The 21,164-nt window shown below is 34.3% G+C and overlaps 1 protein-coding gene and 1 long non-coding RNA gene across 2 annotated transcripts in view; one reads left to right on the top strand and one right to left on the bottom strand.

Annotated features, from left to right (window-relative positions):
* LOC129953881 (serum response factor homolog) overlaps nucleotides 1–21,164 on the top strand; it is a 220,768-nt gene that overhangs the window by 124,471 nt on the left and 75,133 nt on the right. The gene's annotated exons all lie outside the window — the stretch shown is intronic.
* The window catches only part of LOC129953882 (uncharacterized), an 84,416-nt gene that overhangs the window by 48,786 nt on the left and 14,466 nt on the right, over nucleotides 1–21,164 (bottom strand). The window lies entirely within an intron of this gene.

The following is a 21,164-nucleotide window of genomic DNA, read 5'->3' as shown; positions in this document are numbered from 1 at the left end:
TTTATATTTTTTACATTCTTTTGGATACTTTGAAATTTGTATATAAAACAGAAGTACAAGTTGGGGCCAAAGAACAAATAGGTTAGCCAGTCTTGTCTTCACCTCAAAAAAATCCAACCGTTTTGAAACTTGGCACATTTACTAAGGGATATCTAGTGTTGACCCGAAAACAAAGTCCCCAAGAATCAGACGTGAACGTTTGTTTTAGTTTTTCATGTTTATCTCGAAAACTATTTGTCGTATCAAAAATTGTTGTTCCACAAAATTAAAGCTCATAAAATTTTATAAAAAAAAACGTCTATGAATTTTTTCGTATCTCTTATAGTTTATAAAATAAGTCAAGCGGCAGTGGAGAGAAACATACAGTTTTTTTTTGCTTTTTGGGTTTTATCTTGAAAACTATTTGTCGTATCAAAATTTATATGTACTTGTTTGTAAAATAACTCTATGAGCATTTAAGGAAAAAATGTTGTGAAAAGATGTTGCAAGGAAAAGCTTTCGCTAGAGCAGTTCGTGCTTTACTTCTAATACAGACATCTTTAGTTAATATAATAAAGGAAAAATTTTCTTTATGAGGGTCCTTCTTTAAAACAAAACCCTCATTTAATCGATCTTATAGTGAGAAACAGACAAATCTTAACATACTTAAATCTAATAGAACTATGGATTCAGTTGTTTAATATGATTACATTGATTAAAGATTTTAGTCACACTTAGCGGTCTGGCGATTGGAATGGAATATGATTCCATATTTCCAAGCCGGCCATGATAAAACTACATTCTGTGATGACCCCAGATGAATTAAAAAAAAATTCCAAGGAGATTACTTTACTATGAGAAGAACTTGCCGATTTTGGACAAGAGTATGGTCGGGCCAGACAATTGAACAAACTTTAATGCGTGGAATGAAGAGTATAGGTGGCTTGACACGAGGACGTGGAATCATTGATAGCGTGCTTAGCAAATGGGTTCTAGGTCTGACTGCTGCTCATGAAATTTTCTCATCACTCGAAGAATTCACTGGCGTTCTATTTTTCTACTAGTGCGAAACATGTAGATTTTGGAGAGGCACGTAAAATTAGAGATAATACAGATATTGCAAAGCTGTCAAATTGGTTCCAAAGTCGTCCTGCATTTCCAGTTAAAAATGAAATAATGTCAATAGTGGGTGGAGATGATAAAGTAACTTGCTACAATGCTTATTCTCTAGGCATGCACCCAATGAGCCATACAGCTGAGTTTCAATAGTAAAACTGTCGTAAGAAAATCGAGCACTCCCTTTTTCTTTGGCAATAGATCCCTTGATGGTATTTCTTTATATCCTTTGATGATATTCCTTTAGATCCTTTGATGATATTCCAAAGAATAACAGTCAGATGAAGACTTAAAGATTTATATGGAGTATGAATTGGCCCTCTTTCCATTATGATTGTTTTATGAAAATGAGATGCTAAAACGACATAGAGTATCCACAACAAGTATTGATTTAATTTAATTTGACATTATTGTAGATGGTGGCTTCTTGCTTCACAAAGTATTGTGGCTCAAAGATTCCGATATTTCGTCAATTTGCCATTCCTACCAAAACGTTGTAGTATAGTCTTTGATGGTTACTCTTACTGACTTAAGAAGTCAGTCGATATTCAATTTGACCATGTAACAGTGATAAACATCAAACAAATAGATTTTCTTTGCAACGAAAAGAATAAGTCAAGATTGATACCTTTTCTATCCACGGCACTTTGTAACCAAAGAATAGAGGTGAGAGAAGCACCTGACGATGCTGACCTATTAATTATTGAAACTTCAATGAAAAAATCGGTGAAGACTGCAAACGTTACAGTGGTAGGTGAAGATGTTAATGTTGTGTTCACGGAAGAGTTGTTTATAACCTTATACAATTTTTTTTTTCGGAAATTTAATAAGCTTTAATTTTGTAAAGATTATTTGTTGATACGACATACAGTTTTCAAGAAAAATCCGAAAAAGCGAAAAAAAAACCGTATGTTTCTCTTTACTGCCGCTAGAGTTATATTATAAACTATAAGAGATACGAAAAAATTCATAGACTTTTTTTATAAAATTTTATGAGGTTTAGTTTTGTGGAACAACATTTTTTGATACGACAATACGAATACGAATGCAAACTTAATTAGAGAATTGATAGAATGCAAAGAATGAATGATTTCTCAAAGATTGCATTCAATAGTTTGCTCTAAAATGAATTGGAGGAAAAAATTATTGCAATCTGTTTGTTATAAGTGAATAGAGATTTCATAATTTGAAGTGAAGAAAATGAATGCAATCTGTGCTCAGAGTTGACATTCATGATAATGCTACAACACATTTCTTCGTGTATCAACAAAATGATAATTTTGTTATTGGTTTAACCTCAAATACTAAACGTTGATAAGTTCTTAAAAATTGAAGAATGAGCATTGGCCAATCAATAATTATTGTCTCCAATATGACTCAATTTCTAAATTTCAATCAGTTTCATATTGGGTCACTTGGGCGTATACGTACTTTTTTTTAAAAATTCAATTAAAATTTAATTATTTCAGCCCTTAAAATATTTTCAATTTTTGCTACAGTTAGGAATTTAAAATTGGATTGAAACGGACAAATTTAAAAAAAGTGTCTATTTATGAAATAGTATTTTATAAAGGTGTTTTAAATTTCAACTATGGCGTCAAAGTGAGAAAAGACTTTTTTGAAATGATTTTCTATTTGAGAAAGTTAAAGTTTATCTAGAACTTTTATATTTTTTAAATATTCTCGAAAACTGCTTTTATTACTTGGATTAAATTTAAAAATGTAAGTGTTCAAAAAAATTCCAATTAAAGTTCATCCCATAGTTTTTGCGTGTTCGTCATTTCATGATAAAGTTGTCATAAAGAGGGTTTTCCAATAATAAGTTTTATTTTGATATTAGAAAATAAGTATTTTGTTTACTTATATAGATATGTACTTATGTAGATATATTTCATCAAAAAGACTACTTATTACAAAATTACAAATAATAATAATAAACTGTAACAATAAAAATACTTTAAAATATCTGTACTAGAACATTGTAAAAAATCTTCATTTATATTTTTGCACGCTGAATTGGCCTATCTTAATCAACGGGATATTGGCTGATTTAAGCCATAATTTACTCTGTGTTAGGGAACACGACAGGTATCAAACACTCTTAAGGTATTTAGCAAAAATGGACAAACAATTTTAGAATTTATTAAGTCTCAAATAAACATTGCATCAACATATTTTCGTCGAATTTCACGACTTTGTATTCCAAAAAGCAAACATCGGGCATCATATGAAGGTCGAGGAATATTCCAACGTAATAGATAAAACATGTATCCAGAAAGGCATTTTTAAATCCTTTCTAGTCTATTTGAGTGAATTGAATAAAAATAATTCCATATTATACAACCATATTCCAAAATAGACCTCACGTATGAAAAAAACATGTTCTTAGAGTGTAGGGATCCTTAAATTTCTTCGAATTTCTTCTAATATATCCTAACGTAGAACTTGATATGGCTACTTGATAGTCTATGTGACTTATTGAAATTGAACTTAGTGTCAAAAATTACACCTTGACCCTTCTCTTTATTAATTTAATCAAGAGTCGTATTTCCTAAAGAATATTCAAAACATAAAGGTGACGAAGGAATGTAAGACTCTGACACTAAGATACATTTAAAAACAGCTTATGGTTTACCCACCAATCATATAAATTGTATAAGTCTGTTTCAAACTTTAAACAATCTGAAACATTTTTTACGAAGCAGTACATTTTACAAATCGTCAGCAAACATAAGACATTGTGAATGAACAAGAACATCTGGAATATAATTGACAAGTAGAAGAAACAACAAAGGGCCCATGCGACTTCCTTGGGGGACACCGGATTTAACCATAATAGCATCAGAATCCTATTGCCATTACGAATGAACAGGGTTCGATCACTCAGATACGACTCAAATCATTTCAATAGATTAGAGTGAAAACCATACCCCTGAAGCTTTCGAAGAAAGATATGATGATCAACGCTATCGAATGCTTTGTAAAATCAGTATAAGTCACAGCGCACTGAAAACCTTTCTCCATTGTTCTAAGCTCAAAATTAAAAAAAAAATTAAGATTTGTCTTGGTTGATCTACCATTTACAAAACTATGTTGCATTGGAGAGATAACTTCTTTTAATAAAAGTATAAAATTCTTATAAATCAACTTTTCGAAAAGTTTTGGGTTAGTTGATATTTAATAAATTGGATGATAGTTTTGGACATCATTTTTTGAACCTGCTTTGTAAATATTTTTCCAGCTTTTAAGAAATATGTCTGATTCAATAGGCCGGTTGAATATAATGCTATGTGTCAAAGCAATGGCCTGTGCGGTATTTTTTAAAAGTATTGATGGGAAAACATCAAATCCTTCCTTTTTTATCTAAAATCAGCAAGTTTAGCTCTTCTATAACTTCGTTTACTGAGATATACAAATGTCCAAAATTTAATGAACTTAAAGAATTAATATGAAAAGATTGTGTGTCTTCATTTGAAACCATTTGAAATTCAGATGATGTAACGTCTAGATACTGCATTGTATTAAAAATACCCATAGACTTTATCTTGTTTTTTAGAAAAAAAAGAAAGCTTACACAGTAATTTATTGAGATAATCGAACAGCTTTTGAAAACAGAAATATTTTTGATACAATATTCCATTATTTTTAGAATTACGGAATAAATTCAATGCTTTATTTTTGCGGTTATTTCAATTTATCAATTTTTGCCAAATAGCCGCAGTAGTTACAGTTGTAGTAATTTCATAAAATATTTGAATTTATGATAGTCATCAACCGACTTAAGTTTTCTAGATGAAGTGAATTTTAAAATACTTATGCAGATCCTTATCCAAAATGGGAAGTAACGAAGCTTTGCAACGAACAGAAAGTGCTTTAGTTTTGCGAAGTGTGACTGCCGATTTCAGGTAATGCTATAATTTTTACTTGTCAACTGACAAAAAATGGCAGCTTGGCAAGAGACAGCTGTAAAGATAGAAGACTATTCAAATTGAAACCTCTTATTGAAAAACTCCTTATACAAAAATTGAAAGACTTCGTTTAAGTGCATTTTCGACAACTCCTACATTTAGTTTAGTATTCAATGAACAATGTTTTTTAATACTTATTGAATATTCGATAAATGAGGTTATGAAGTTCTAAGCCATGAAGTTACCCAGATTCCTGATTATTATTTCAATTGCAAGAATATAATTAAATTCGAGATGAAATTCAATCCCAGTTTAACCCAAAAACCCAAATGATCACTGATCACTAAAAAAACTAGACCCTAATTCTATTTCTTATAACAACTTCTGTTGCTGTTGAAATAAGATATTAATATTCGTAATTCATTCCTTGGCTCATAAAAGAAAGAATTCTCAACGCCACCACTTATTTTGTTTCGATAAACTGAGTATAATATGAATCCATTGGAATAAAACAAACAACACAAAAATCTGACTCCAAAATACCATCGTTGTTTATACATTTTGTTGCAAAGTCAGTGACAGTCCTGATCGTTATCGGTATTGGACAAATATTCGTGCAACATCATTCCTTAGTGTTGTCCACTTGCTGCGTTTCTGGCGATGGCGATGGCAATGGCGCTGTGCTGCTTTGCTGTATTATAACTTGGAACAACTGAATTCCAGCACTTTGAGTTCCCACGTCTCATTAAGAATCCCGCATCTCGCTTAGGGGATTACAAATTCGCGATAAGACCACAAAAAAGTAGTCTTTCATCGGAATGTGGCGTTACTTTCCGAATTCTGTGCGTTTGGACTGCGCCCGTCCGTCGTGACTGACTGTTTGCGTGCTTCTATATTTGCTCCACCTTCATCCATCAACATTCAACTGAAGAAATTAGTTTTCGGTTGTCACCTTTCTCCTTTTCCCCTTTGATGGTGCTGGACTCTGATGATGTGGTTGGCGCTGGCAATTATCAGCGTTCCAATCAGTGAGATCAACAAAATGATCAATAAATTTAATCGATCGATCATCATTGTGTCGTCTTCGATGGTATCATCAGTGAACACAAACCGCCTTCTGAGTTTCGGCAATGGCACGATGATGAGTGCCTATGTCCCTCCTCCTTCGTTCGGCGCGGTGTCGTCCCGATGCGAATGCTGACAGCTCCTTGCAGCTCCTGTGCAGTTAAGCTATGAACTTAATCGATTAGTTTTATTCGAATTTAATTAGCAAGCGCATTGCAGGCATGTTTTGTTCGAAAGGCAGTGAGAGTTCTTCCTCCTGCTTCGCTTTGCCAACGCGCTGGATGCTGCTGCGGCGTTGGGCTCATTTCGAATTCAGAGATTCCTTGCAACCCACCAACCACCACTGCCATTGCTGGGGGTATACCGTGTGCAGGTGAAGGCGAACACTGCTACTGCCGTTGTTAATAGCGATGTTGCTGATCAATATAAGAAAAGCCCAACAAAGTGGCTTCCTTGTTGTTGTATGATGTGCGTTGTTTGCCTGGGGCTCCCGTGCCATGGGCAAGGAGAAGACGAGGCTGGCATCTCGTCCGCCTGCTACTGAGTGAATTTAAGAAATTTATGCGCGCGCATATCAGAAGAATTTCCAGACTGCGTGTAACTCGAATTCCTGCGGCGATAGACCTCTCTCCAGAATTGCCCGAAGATCGCAGCTCCAACCAACGCAATGGTTGTACGGTCGATCGATGGATAGCGATGCGATGGTTGGGCAGTTAGGCCACCGCACTGTCATTGTTTGGGTTTTCCGACCTCTTTTTTTTTTGCTACGGTGGCCAACATCAGAACTAATCGTCGGAGGAATATTATGCAGGAGCTCGATAGAAATCCGGTTTATTGTTGGTTTACCTTGGCTTATAGCTGAAGCTGGGGCTGTGGTTTTTCTGGAACTCAATTGCACATTCGAATTCGGGGTAAATGTGTGATAAAAACGGGAAATCAAAATATATTCGAGAATCGCGATTAACGCGTCCAGGATCATTTACTATAGCTGGGAATGATGTTACATGCGAGTTGCTGCACACCATGGTCCAATAATTTGCTCCTGTCTGCTGGTGGATGGGTGCACTCTGGTCTGCACTTGTTGCGCGCACACCCAAACCTCATAAGAGCGTCTATGGTCGTCGAGGACGTCAACTACGACGTTGAAGACGTTGATCATCATTATCATGGTCGAACGTCACAAGTTCCAGAACAAGAGTTCTGTTCACACGGTGTTCGTTATGAATTTCTGTCACGAAATTTTCCAGTTTTCTCCCGATGATGATCGAGGGATGATTGCGCGATGACGATGATGATGACGATGACGATGTCGATGATGTCGCGCTGTTGATGATGACAACGACTGGCGTATAGTAGGTCGATACTTGGACTTGGTCTTGGTTGGGTCTTGGATTTAGTCTTGATGGTCTCAGGAGGACCTTCGCTTGTTAGTTATCTATATAGTGCGTATGGCACACAGGGTTTTCACCATCAGACATTCCCCCGCATCTGCACATTGCTCTGTGGTGTATAAATCATCCATCAGCTATATGTACGTTGGCATTGGTTAGTTTGGTTGCGTCTTGAATGCTTTGGTTTTGCTCCCGAATGACGGTACTGTTGCTAGTGCTGGTGCACTGCAGCTATAGTGGAATTATGTTTCGGAAAATGATTTATCACCGCGATTGAGTGGACGGGTCTTGAACATGACATGAAAGTGGACCAATTTGCTTTTGTTGTTCGGGTTTTTTGTTTCGCTGCTTTGCGCTGGCTTGTTCTGCGCTACTGTGATGATGATGGTTGTAGGTACTCGAATATGCTGCTATATGTGGTGTACGCGGTGCGATAGGTTTTTGTACGTGTCGAACAAATACAACAAATACCTGCATAATTTTCCTGGAATTACGTGCATTACAACATTTCGCTCGCAGCGTAGAGTGCGTTCTATACCGCTTGCCCTTCATTCCAAAACATACTCGTATCATCAGAGATAGTTTTTGTTGATGATGGAAAAAGAGAAGGTGGACGAGCGACTCGACGAGGACGGACGGACACAAGCTTACAACAATATTCTGTCTGAGATTGAGGTTTGCTTCTGTTTTGTTTGTTTTCTTTGTTATGCACAAACATTTAAATAATTGGATAAATCACAGCCTTTGTTTGTTTCTTATGTTTTTTGTGTTGTAAATCAGACGTTGTTATGCCAAGAAAACAAGCTGATACGTTGAAGTTTGATTGACAGTAAGTCTAGTTTGGTTAGGAAAATAAAGATCTATAAATGAAGCTTTTTATACCTCATTTACTCAGCTACATAGTAATCCTAAGTTGATATTCAATTTTTCTTTGTATGATGAATGCACAATAAAAGATCAAAAAATTTGATAAAATTCTGCTGAAAAGTTCTTCAGTTATTTCTTTTTTTTTTGTTGGTTTGTTGAAAATTCATTGCCATCAGTAAACTGATTGAATGCAATTGAATCTGCAAACCTTACAATGCATTGACATCCTGATTTTTGTTTTGAAATGTTACTGTTTTGAGTTAATGTAATTTGATGACTTTGCAGGATTGAAACATTTCAAAAGCATTAAAGCAACCAAGGTTTCCCAAATAGTTGAAACATTTTTCTTGAGATTTTAAACAAGCACAAAATGATGTACGCGCAAAATTCTAATTTAAAATTAAATAATTTACTGACAGCGTGTTTCTGAAATTAATTTTTGATAGTTCATGGATTTATTACCAATACTTGCGTCTTGCAAAATTTTCTTGGAAGACTTTTGGTTTTGAAATATTTACGGTTTTTTTTGACTATTCTGTTTTTTTTTTTTTATAATCTTTGTGTCAAGTCAATTTCCCGAGACTTGCATTTCAAGGTTTGTTTACATTTGAATCAATCAGAATGAAAACTTAACAAAATCGGTTCATGTGTCATTGAAAGAAAGGCTGATAATAATGTGCATTGTTTTCCGCTTAATATTCTTTTAATTTATCTTTTTTTACATAGATTTAATGTTAAAAATTTTGAAATAAAAAGCGTAGAAATTTGTGATCATTTTTGGAATTGATAGCAAGTTATCTTTATTCATATTTTGTGTCTTACTTCAGTTTGGCGTAAGTTTAATGGTCTTAAAGCTTTAAAATCTATTTCAAAACACTTGATATTTTGCACACCTTATTTAAGTGTTTGCTAGTCTCTAATGTTAACGAATGATCCACTCTCCAAATAAAAAATATTGAGAAATAAGTTTCAACTATAAAAAGCAAGAGATCTTGTTCAATAAGATTTTTTACTATTTTTCTTAAGATACGCCGTGAGACGCATAAATTTGAAAACGTTACCTTGATCTTTATATTAATAAAACTACTGTTAATTTCATAATTTTCCACTATAAAATATATGACTTAACATGAAAATAGATAATAGGATCCACTTCCACAAATTTCTAATGGAATTTTGTTTTCAAACAAAAGAGCTGAGCAACGAACTTCATCTATTTATTTAGTTAAGTACTTTTTGTCTACTTGAATTATTTATTTCAGTTCAGTTTCAGTTTATTTATTCATAAAGCTTACACAGTAAGATTACAGATATCTTATAAATTTGTGAAAGTCTATGATTTTACTTTAGATAACAATTTAAAATTAAAAAAAATATCTTTACTAATATTATAAATGCGAAAGTAACACTGTCTGTCTGTCTGTTACTCAATCACGCCTAAAATACTGACCCAATTTGCATGAAATTTGGTATGGAGATATTTTGATACCCGAAAAGGACATATGCTACTTTTTACCCAGGGAAAATGACGCATTCTCATGGGGAAATTCATTTGGGTCGATCGCTTTTACGCCTAAACTACTGAACAGATTTAAATGAAATGACTTAAGAAAGGACATGAGTTACTTTTGACCTTGTAAAAAAAAAATTCCCAAGGGAAAAATTAATTTCCGAGGACTGATCGCTTTCGCTCCTAAATTACCAACAATTTTAATAATGCTTGGATAAAATTGGTATTACGGGAAAACAACGCATTCCCAACCTTTATAAAATAAGTTGCCGGACATGTTAAACTTCTCATAAGTAACATCATATACCAGAGAGTTTCTTAATTCTTTGGAATTATCAGGGTTGCCTTCTCATAAGTTGAGATTGAAGGTTTGTGTTCCAGTCCTGTTAATGAGAAATCTTGATGCACCAAAGTTTTGTAATGGTACGCGGCTACAGATTTCTCACCTAGGGCAAAATATTACAAAAGCTATAAAAACGACTGGAATAGCAAAAGGAAAAAATGTTTTAATTTCCCGCATTCCGATAATTCCAACCGATTTGCCGGTTCAGTTTAAAAGAGTGCAGTCCTCTGAAAACAGCATTTGCAATAACAATACATAAAGCTCAGGGGCAAACGCTGAAAGTTGGAGGTGTAAATTTGGAAAAAAGACTATTTTTCCCATAAAAAATTATATGTAGTGTGCTCACGACTCTCAAACCCAAAAAATCCTTACGTTCTGACCTAGGAAGAAAAACAAAAAAAATCGTACGTAAAAATGTGTTGCAGTAACCTATCTTCTTCTTAAAAAGTATTATCCTAGCCTTACCTAACTTATGACAATCATACTTAGTATGGCCTCATCCCATCTCGGCAACTACGATTCTGATGGAATCGTAGTTGTAAAAAATGTCAGATCCATGAGTGAGAACAAGTACTAAAAGGGTCCTTGCTAGCATTAGTCTGGTTTTAAATGGGGTGATGTTTTGGGCAGTCACAGCGTTCTAAGCGTTCCGTAAATTTTACCTATCAATTGGTTGATGTGATAAATCCAGGTCTATTGAAGATTGTACCTAGGTTTTAAATAAAACTTACAAATTCTAATGCGTTCTCGTTTAGAATTATGGAAGGAAAGTATTTTAAATCCAGCTCTTTTCTTGATATTACCAAGCATTTGCATTTGCTTGCTTTGAGAATCAACCCATTGCAAGACGCTCAGTAGTATATCTGTTCCAGTTCTTGGTTCAGGGTGAAAACACAGTCGTCAATTAAACCCAAAGGACAGCTTTTGTACATTTGAATGAATGTCATTATCATCATACAAATGTTTTGATACTTCATTTATAATGTAACCGATTTAAAGCACCTGTGGCATTTGACTTTATTCTTATGCAACTTTCAACTAAGGCATTCACACAATCGAAACTGAAAAAAGTGTCTGTAGGTGGTGAAATGGTATTCAGAGATACATGATCTCTTGGAGTTATGAAAGGTGTAGAAGCAAATTTACTGTTTAGCTCATTTATATTCATTGCGGCTGAACATTTTTTTCTTGGTTTGCCTATTCCTACGTTCAAATAAATAAAATAACCAGCGCAATTGTCCGTAGAGAATTTCAGCCTAGTGACTTACAATTTTCAACTATTCTTACACATTTACCACTAAGCCACGGATACTAAAAAATTTACATTAGTATACAAACAAAAAAAACATAATTTTTGTAATCTATAAAACAACGTAAAGTGCTTAAAAATATTAGTTTCGAATATAATCTTAAACTGTCAGTGTTAACAAATCGCATCAATAAGGTATCTGGTAAATTAAAATTAACGTTTAGCTTCAATTATTCATCTTTATGAAATTATGACCCAATTTTAGTTTAACCTGGAGCATAATAATTTACTTAATTAATTTATTTGAATTTTAATTCAGTGTTACCTTAGTCTACTTTTTTTCTAACTCAATCATAAGTTTATTATTGTTGCAACAACATGGGATAGTTTTACAGATTTTAACTATCAAGTCACATTTTTAATTTGTCACAATAATGCTTGAAAAAGGGATTTAAGTTTCTTGAAATGGGAGACATTACTGATTTCTAAACAATAAAACAAAATCAGTTGTCCTCTAAGGCTTTAGAAAGATAACATCACTTAAAATCTTAAATCATCGAGCAATAGTGCACTTAACACAGATTGTATCTTCTCCAAATCCCCCATCGAAGAAGTTATCGACTTAAAAAAACATTCTAATCTCAATTCTCATTTCTGGTGTAAACTTCACAAACAATATAAAATTTCCCACTTCTCGACATCCATCATTCTTTAAGCTTATAAATCTCCCACGTGGTTAAAAATATCCTACATCAATAATATCGTATATAAAGTCCATAAACCTTTATTTTCTTATATCACTCGAAGTGGAAGTAGACACAATTATTCACTATACAAAGCATCCTCACGTACTCAAAATATTTATGTATGTACATATGTATAAACGAGTATAAAGCATTTTTATTGGTGTTGAACATCTTGAAAGATTTGAATATCAAACCCAAGTTAAAATATCTATTATAAGTAACCTTGTTATACCCAAAAGTAAAACATTTCATTACCAACTATGTATATACGAGTATCTATGCTGGTATAGATAATATTCAAACCATTTGCACTTGAATTCATTTTGCCTTGTTCCAAAATTGTTTAATATATGTAAACAGTACGCATATATTTTTTAGATCCATAAATTAAAGATTGAAGATACAATTCTATTAAACAAAGAAAGAAATGGACGTTCTTTCGATTTGCCTTCATTTTGGTGTATAATAAAAGCTTCCAAAAAAAAGGGCCTAACGCCTCAAGTCGAGGCACCCGCACCCCACAAAGACATTAGAAAGACATCACATTTTGCTCTGCTGTTGCTTTCCAATTTATCTCAACTAGGCAAGGGCTTGAATTTTAATTGAATCAACACATGATTCTTAGATAGATACTCGAAGATACAAGTTGTTTGTCTTTACATATACTCAGCTCATATACAATTTACAAAGATACCAGCATTGGGCCTTCATTGAAAAATAAACTTTCCAAAATAAGGATCTTCATTTCGAAAACAGAGCACGTTGTTCGCCTTGTGTCCATGTTTAAGCATACAGCTCCACAAAAGCAACAAAACTGTCTAAAAACTATATGAAAAAGGAAACCAAAAAAAGGTCTTAATGATTCGAACGTCTTTATTTTTTTGTATATAAAAGATGAAAATATATTGAAAATCTCTCCCCTTGCCCTCGTCGCGTTGTCGTCCCTTCTCTGAGAGAAATGTCAAAATTCTGGCACGTAAATAAGATTGGTGAAAAAATTTTGAGAAACAAAAAAAAAACACTTATGTGCTGATGATGATGGGAGTATGGAAATGAATGTTGCAAAATCTCAAAGAAGTCACTTTGCGAGGCTATGGCCTCTGCTGCCCCCTATACCACCCGGCACTACCGCCGCCGCCACCGCTGCCACATAACACACATCATCATCATCATCACGTGGGAACATCACATTATCCCCATTAAAATTGCCAATAATTTGAATTGAATGCCACCGCAGTGACACGACTCTCCGACTGCGACTCCTGAACATCATTTCAGCTTCATCTTCTTCGCCCGTCCATCTATCGTCGGTCGGCGGTGCGGCGTCGTCGTCGTTGTCCTAAGAGTGAAAAAGAAAAACCAGTAGCAACTTCTGCGATTCGATTGCACCACTTTGCAGGTGTTGTTTAGATTTGAATCTTCGACGTATTTTCCAATAATTTTTCGTTGATTTTATTTGCATCACATATTCAAAATAAAATGTTTTTACCAAGTACCTAAGTATATTATTTTCTATACTAGAGAGAGAGAAACTCAAGACCACCATCGTTCACTTTAGATTCACTTTAGATTCAGCAAAGAGCATTTTTATAATAGTTGTGTGAATCTGAATGTGAAGTAAGTGTAACCCCAGGACCATTCAATTTGGATAATGCGAACTGTTTTGCATAAAACAACTTTTGTGGAAAATCAAGATTACTTGGTCGGTATATGGCTTGAGTTTATGATAAATTCACACCTAAAAGCAAGACGACCGACGCAGGAGCAGTGCAGTAGGTCTCTTTAAACATGTAGTATAATCTATAGTCTCATAGCTGATGGCTCTGGCTGGATGGTTAGTGGTTATAGCTGTACTGTAATCTCAAGTTGACAAGCACTTGATGGTGAGTTTATAATCCAATCGGATTGGGTCACCAAATCCAAACCAAAACCAAATGGCATCCGATCCGAAGAGTCGCATAATGTACCTACTCACCAAGTAGTCGTGTGTCGCTCGTGGTGATGGTTGCTACTTGCTATTTGCTACTGAATGGAACGCTCTTGCATTAGCATTCTATGCAAGAAATTCATCAAAAATATGAATACATTGTCCTGTCTATCGCATCGTCCAATATCTCCATAACGATGACCGACCGGACCGCGACCAACAATCTTTGACAATCGTATATATACTTCGTCGTCATCATCATCATCAGCATCATTGTCGTCGTAGTCTGTTTGCAAGGAAGCCATCAGAAGATACTTATTCGAAATCCTTAAACTCCACCCGCTCTGATATACTGAATTCTTGATATTTTCTAGTACCTACCTCAGATGGTTCTGAGATGAAAGGCATAAGGCATCTCTTATGTTATAGTATCTTCTACCAGCTTCATCAGCTACTGTGTGCGGAATTGAATTGCCTGTTTTGTATTCACATCGCATAGAAGCGGATCGGTTAAATGGTAGAAGGAAGATGTTTTCCAAACTGACAATTTATGGACTGAATCTCATCTAACCCTGAGCCAGAGCTAGAGTCAGAGTCAGAGCTATGAACTATAGAGCCCCGATAGCGCATATCTCCATCGCTATTTTCTTAAATGATTGATGGTTATTTCTTGATTATTGCTCTGTGCAGCATTTTACAGCAATGTAGCATCGCATCGCATCCCATCGCATCACATCCCAACCCATCATCAACTACACAACAATGTCCTGTGTATTGCGACTGTGACTGTAACAGCGATAGAACAAACTTATAATCTTCTGTTTTTGTAAATTTTGTGGCATGAATCATGAGCGCGAATCGCAATCGCAATCGATAGAGTATTGCGAATGCGAATGCAATCGAATCGACATTTGACCCTTTCGCTTTGCAACAACTCTCGCGCGCGCACACAAAATATTTATAGACAGAGATATGTAACTCCTACATATATGCAACACGCCAAGCCATCCATATGGAATTATTATTAGGTATATTATTGCCGAATAGGGCATTTGCTGCGATTAAGTGCGGCACTTAGAATGCAATTCCACGAAAATATTCAATTCGCTGTGATTTGCGAACGTGTCATACATTGGGACAAAATGTTTTTAAAATTGAAACTTTCTTTTCATAGTGGACGCGATACCATTCTCGGTTCATTTACCTATTATTACAATGATGCAAGTTGTTACCAATGATGATTCCGGTACAAGAAATCTACGGTTTTTAACAAAACTGAAATGGAATTCTAACAAGGCAGCTGAATATCAGAGAAACCTAAACCTTTCGCTAAGTCAGGGAATCAATTCTGGTTTGAGCGCTATTGCAAATTGCATAATATCGGCTTGTCCGTAGTTTTTTTTAATGAAGAAGCTGGGAGACTTGCACAAATGCACAATGCAAGAATTCAATGAATTTTTGGAAAGCGGTGAAAAGACTGAATGGAAATGAGTATAAGATGCATAGAGACTTAACATCTAACGTTCTTTTGCTGCATTTTAAAGAGCTTTTGAATCCCATGCATGCCGTGCACTGAAAATAGTACACTGGATGCGATAATAACTACTGCAGAAATTTTAAATACTTTAAACAATTTACAAGATGGCAAAGTGGCAAATTTCGACGGAATTCCTGTTGAATTTTACAAGTACGGCACCAATGAGCTGATAAAGAATATTACAGCGAAATGTAACTATATTTTGGATTGTGGATCTATACCAGAAAAATTTAAGGAGTGCTTAATCTTTCCGATCCACAAAAAAGGAAGTTTTTTAAACGTTTCATACAAAATATTTAAGGTGATTTTGCAAAGACTACTTAATCTGTGGATTACACATAATGGTTTATTGAAGGAGTTTCAAGCCGGCTTCAGAGCCGGTTACTCCACGATCGATCAAATTTTTGTCCTTAAAAAAATTGCCGAGAACTTCCTTCGAAACAAAAAGGAACTTTACTTTTTCCTCGTGGATTTTAAAGCAACGTTTAATGCAGTGGACAGAAATGCGCTCTTATACAAACTTTATGGACTAGGAATGTCCAGGAAATTCGGTAAAGTCCTCAGAAATATATAAAATGATAGTAAAGCCGCGGTTTGGAATGGAAGGGAAATCTCTGAATGCTTTCAGATTCAAACAGGCGTCCTGCAGGGGTGTGCATTGAGTTCTGTTTTATTTACGCTCTTTGTGGATGACCTTACCGACATTATTGGTGGAGGAGTGGAATTCGCCGGGACAACGAACAAAGCACTATTCTATGCCGATGGCATTGCGCTGTTTTCGAATTAACCCCACGTTTGTGGGTACAAACAATACAAAAGTGTGGAAAAACTTCTAAGATTCTTTATTAAACAACACACCAAATTACATGGTTTTAAGACTTTTAAGGTAAGCTATTGCATTTCAAATATATTCCGCATAGGGAGGATCGACCCGGGAAATACAGTTTAAGCAACCGAAGAGAAAGAGAAGATGTTTTTAACTTTTTAGGAAAATGCCCTGTGCTAGGAGAAAGTAGTAGAGCTTTCCTTGGATCTAATTACATTACGGAAGAGAATATGATAGGAGTCTTAAAAGAGATGACGAGCTTCTGAAAGTTAGTCAAATATTCATTGAAGTTTTATTCCGGATTTATTTCAATGATAGCTTTAACTATAAAAAAAATTGTAACTGCCAAAATCTAGAAATATAGTTTTTTTCCTTGTGGGAGGGGGAGGGGGTGGTTCAGCACCACTAATTGAAATAATATAAGATTTTATATGACAAAAAAAAGTAAATAGCCAAAATCTACCGATATTGTTATTTTTGTGGGAGGAAGAGGGCGTGACTCACCACCCTAAAAATTGATATTCGAGTCATTTGGTCATTTTACACCTGAAAAACCTTCCTTTGACAGGTGATATCTTTAATGATTGGAGCTAACATTTTGATATTTTCAATATTTTGATAATTATGATGATATCGAAAATAAATTTGCTGGATCAATCAATTGGGGTTTTAAATAACTCCATACAAAAATTACTTTTTTCATAAAATTTTACTTCTCTTAAAGCCATTTATATCATATCATAGAGTTGTAGCTTCCAACATTCGAAAAATTATAATCAATCTTTCTTTGTTCTTGCTTTTTAACTAGAATTTTGACTAGAACTGTTCAATTTTAAGTCAAAAACTAATGGTGAACCTCAGGATTGAGTCTTTGGTCCTGTACTATTTAGGTTTAGTTTTCTGTATTGATTATTATCTATCTAAAGTAGTATGTAGTTTACTTTTTCTTTGAGTTTAAGATCATGAGAACCTATCAAATTTAATTTTAAGCTAAGTTATAAAATTAAAAGTATTGTACATATTATTGTTATTGAAAATCAAGAAACCATATTTATATACTTTAATTAAATAAAGTACACAATTTTTTACATCAAAAATTGTTAAACTTTTGTGCATGAACCCAATTTTATGGCTGATAAATATAAATTAGAAAGTTTCTTTTAAAAGGTGTATTTGGATCTTTTTGTACTGAAATTCAAAATATTGAAATATTTTTATTATTCTTTATTTTAATTGCTCTCAGTATTGAAAATTAAACTTTACTCGTAAACAATTGGAAATTAAGTATTTCCAAAAATGTATAATGAGATCTTCCCGAAAATGGCATAACATTTCTACGTTCTGTAGGTATGGATTTCAATTGAATGAAATGACTTAAATTAAACACATGAAGTTTCAGATGAATCCACTCAATTGATTCCTAAAAAATGAACATATTGCAATAGGTTTTTCATCAGTTCATGATTGCACTCTCAAAAAATTGAATAAGTGCAATCTTTCAATTTATGAAGGATTGCATTCTTTTACAACTTTTTGTTCAAACAATTCTTCCTTGATTTTCTTGATCTGATAAGACGATGTTCATGACAATTCGTTCAAATTAAAAATAAACAAAATAGGTGGCACAACAGTTAGTAGAAAACTAGGGTCTAGTGGCATATTTGAGAAATCAGTTTCCATTATTTGTCAATCGCAAGAGATAATACTCGTTTAAAAAATTGGAATAGGCACAGGCAGGGATATAACCAAAAACTTCTAGCATGGTTACAAGAATTGTTAAACTTTAAACAAAAAATTGTTTAAAATATTTTCCATTGAATTGCTTAATTTGTCCCACTGTATTATGTCGTGTTGGTCACAGTCGGCATTATACTAAACTAACGCATATAAATTCGCTGCAATTCCAGCGACAATAAATAAAAACTGTGCAAAACTGTCGATAAGTAACAGTGCAACAACTCTATTAAAATCCCATAATTCTCTCCCTTTTGCGGAACGGGCCATAACCATAAAAAGTACCTACATACAACAAAAAAAAAACAATGTACAAACGGAACATAGTTTGAAAAAAAACAAAACGAAATCCTATACAGTGTGGTGGCAAAAGAAACATCGTTTCCACTGCGCCCGAGGTGACCTCTGGTGGTGGTAGATACTTGCGCGCACATAAAACACCGCTCACCAAAAACCAACTGCTGTGTTATGGTTAATGCAAGAGCGCGCTATAAAAAAGATAGATTTCGCTGACCGATTCCAAATATGATTAATGACATAAACGTAGTCAAAATTTTTACAATAGCAGAAAGCAGAGGGTGATGCCGAAGGAAAATCTATCTTTTAGCCATCATAAGGCAAGGATAGAGATAGAACCAGGGGAAAATCCTTGTCAATTTCATATGTTTAGTTTTTTTTTTTTTTTTTCTTTATTCACTATCATCACATAGCCTCTGAGCCTGGAAAGCCTCTGAGGAGACTTAAAGAGTCAGTGATCGAGTTGACCCCGCGCTGCTCATAGGGGGACACCACGACCGGCTGGTTGTGGCAACATGTTAACCATCAGGACGGACGGTCAGTGGCAGCATCAGCATCAGCCAAACAGCGCAACGGCAACAGAGGGTGGTTGATGGCAGCTCGCGGGACAGCATCCACGACAGAGGAATTAAGCAACGAATTCAATTGCAATCGCACCGCGCATAAGTATCGTAGGTTAGGTAGATTTGCATATATATAAGCTTTGCACTGAAGCCAGTGTGTCTTAATAGTGATTTCATGATGCTTATCTATTTACATATCAGACAAAATTATTGGCACCGGACTACAGAGCGGTACAGAGAGTATAATGTGGCGGATGGATTGCATTGGATTCGATTGGATAGGGATAGCTCCGGGAAAAGATCGTTTCCTTTATTACACTCAGAAAAAAAAAATATTATTCTAATGAACCAATTTTTTTTATCAAGTCCTGTCAAAGGCTACAAACCAAATTTCGACAAACGATAATACTTTAGATGAGATAGTACTTTGGTATTTTTGGAAAAAGTTGATAAATCATAGGTCTTATGTCACTAACGTAACAATCATTAAACACAGCTTGACCATTAAAGACTTGTAAAGGAAACTGTTGAAACTTGAACATGACTTGTTAAGAGTTGTAAAGGAAACTGTTTAAACTTGAACATGACTTGTAAAGTTTTAACATTTTATAAAGTTAAACATTGAATTTTAAGGCAGTATCCCATTGTTTTTAATGGCGTTCCATTTCTTCGCACTTCAATTTTTTTTCTGTGCTTTTCAATAAAATAATCGTAGAATATTATGATTTCTTATTGGATTGTGTAAATAAGAATTGTAACTAACTGCATATTTAAGTTTCTTTGTAGAAGACAATTTTAAAATATTAGTTGAAAAAGAAGAATGTTATAGGCACAAGCAAGAAAGATTGTTTTCATTATTTTTAGAGCTAAAAAATAGTTTTAAAACTTTGACCGTTTCCTCGAAAATATGATATACAAGCTGTTACTCTCCACAATCAAGTGTATTTCAAAAATGTGTAAATCTTCATTTTATGTTTAGAATTGTTCGATAATTCAATGTTTGAAATTTATTCTCAAAGAAAATTTATTGGCAAAGAAATTGATCGTCATGTATGTTTCCTCTATGTAGGTTTTTAACCATCCATCTTCTATTTTTAATAGTGTTTTAGCATATGAAGTTTCGGTATTAAATTTCATTATAGGAAACGCCCTAGCAACGATAATAACCCAAAAGCAAGCAGCTCTTAACAATATGCTACTAATAAGTACTTTATTGTAAGTGTAACTTGTAGATCTGCTTCAATAAGCTGATAATTAAATATTTAACTGCGGTTTAAAGTAGCTTAATACATTCTTTAAACCCAAAACCACCTCTACACAAAAAATCATGTCAAAATATTTCTCCGTTGCGACGTGGAGAACCGACAAACAAGCAAACAAACACACAAGCAAGCTGACATTCCTAATTATAATATTAATATAGTATAGATTTGAGAATGGGATTAAATAACAAAACTTAGTTTTCTTTCCGTGTACCATTGATGGGAAGATGAATTTTTGTTGCAAGCATCCAACTCTAAGTTGCCACAACAAACAGGACCCAGAATAAAACCAAAATAAACAAACATTGTTTAAAATTTATTGAACACGAATTTTGGTCCGGAATTGTTGTTCAGCATGCATGTACTTATATTCTCTAGGATTCGTGGCATCATGCCTGTTGCTGGCAGATCTTCTCTTTCTTGAAATGGTTGTTAAAGTAGATGTTCTTTAAGGTGCAAGGATGAGTATGTTCGTTGTTTTTAATTAGTTTAACATTTTTTTTTAAGTTTAAGTTGATTTTGTCAGTTTATATCTTGTTGTTATTTTTCCCTCCTTTCACACCCATATTAGCAATTCCAGAGCAAAAGTTTTTACGGTTTTTTCTTCTTATTTTTGTTTACTTTAGATTCTACTAAAAATGGAGATAAGTACAAACATATATCGGAGTAAAATCTCTGCGCCAAAATAAAAAAAATAAAAAAAATTGTAAAAATTCGTGTCCGAAGGTGGCAAAGACAGCTTTTCATTTCATTCATTTATTTGGCTCATGATTAATTGATAAATGAAAATGTTTACCTACTGCAGTGTCGCCAACATTTTTCTATAATACATCAGCTCCTATCC

Source organism: Eupeodes corollae, chromosome 1, assembly GCF_945859685.1.
Source record: "Eupeodes corollae chromosome 1, idEupCoro1.1, whole genome shotgun sequence".
Lineage (NCBI taxonomy): Eukaryota > Metazoa > Arthropoda > Insecta > Diptera > Syrphidae > Eupeodes > Eupeodes corollae.
This window is presented reverse-complemented; position numbering and strand designations above follow the sequence as displayed.